This window comes from Austrofundulus limnaeus, unplaced genomic scaffold (assembly GCF_001266775.1).
Source record: "Austrofundulus limnaeus strain Quisiro unplaced genomic scaffold, Austrofundulus_limnaeus-1.0 Scaffold311, whole genome shotgun sequence".
NCBI lineage: Eukaryota > Metazoa > Chordata > Actinopteri > Cyprinodontiformes > Rivulidae > Austrofundulus > Austrofundulus limnaeus.
The window spans coordinates 400137-401471 of NW_013952713.1; positions in this window are offsets into that span (position 1 = coordinate 400137).

A 1335-nucleotide genomic window follows, 5' to 3' on the forward strand; every position below is an offset into this window, starting at 1 on the left:
GATGGATGGATGGATGGATGGAACTTCATTTCTGGACATTTATGGTTTGATTTCTTTGTATGTATGGATCATTTGGGTTGTTACCGACATCTGGTGAAAATTTCATGTCGTTAGCACCTCTAGTAATATATTTACTGAGAAAAATGCTGATGTGTTCAATACTTATTTTACCCGCTGTATGTGTATGTGTGAGTGTGAGTATGTGTGCCATTTCGTGTCATGACAGCCTCTGAATGTTTGATGTGACCACTAGTGTGAGGACGGGATCTGGAGTCCAGGGGTCAGGAGGGTGTGCTTTGACATACTGAGGAGACAGAGTCACAGTCGAGGGAGACTCCTTGATGTTTGTCCTGTCAATAGCTTTCTTTGGGGGAATATTCTGTCTCAGTTTTTGTGGAGGGGGGTGGGGTCGTCCGTCTCACCCGGCTCCAGTTTGTCTGTGAACCTGGGTGACAAAGAATGGCTCGGCCCTCAGACTGCTTGTGTTTGGTGTCTCAGAGAGTTCAAACGCTAGACTGAACTGATGCCATTAGAATGTCATTTTATTGGGCCACCTACGGGTGCCTGGAGATTCGGGTTCATCGTGCATAATGGTGTAATACATGAATAGGTATTAGATGTTACAGAGGATTGATAGAAAGCACAAGCATGTGGAGTTCTGGGCAGGTAGCCCAGGAAAAACAAAACATGCCAAGTTTGACTTTTACACCATGAGAGCTCTGGCTCTATTTTATTCTTGAAGGAGACAGTTTTCAGCTACTTTCACAAAGACACTAATYTCTTCTAGTGTCATGACATAAATCAATTGTTGAGGACACATACACTTCAAAAGTTCAATAAAATCAGTAAAATTTCTCTATTTGCCTCACTACAATTGAGAAAAATGCATACACTCATCATGATCATAAGACAATTTTAATTTAGCAGCTTAAATGATTATTTAAATTTTCCAGGATGGAATGAATATACAACACACAATTTCAGTATAACTTGTTTTTTAAAAAACAATAATTATGGTATAAATCTTTTGCCAGCAAGAATTGAATTTGAATTGCCCAGATTGAATCTGAATGTGTATAATTTGAAATTGAATGTATTGGTTCGACACTTACTAAATTGAAACTGAATTTAATGATTTGAAACTGAATTTTAAGTTTTGTATCTGAATTCATTTGCTATGAAACTGTATTTTAGTCTGTTAAAATTTCAGCTTGACTTCTTTCACTTTCAGTTCCATGATTTAATTTCAGTTCTAAAATTCAGATTTTTTGTGTCACATCCTGGTCCTTGAGAAAGCCAGCCAGAGTAATCAAACACAGATCCACAGATTTATGT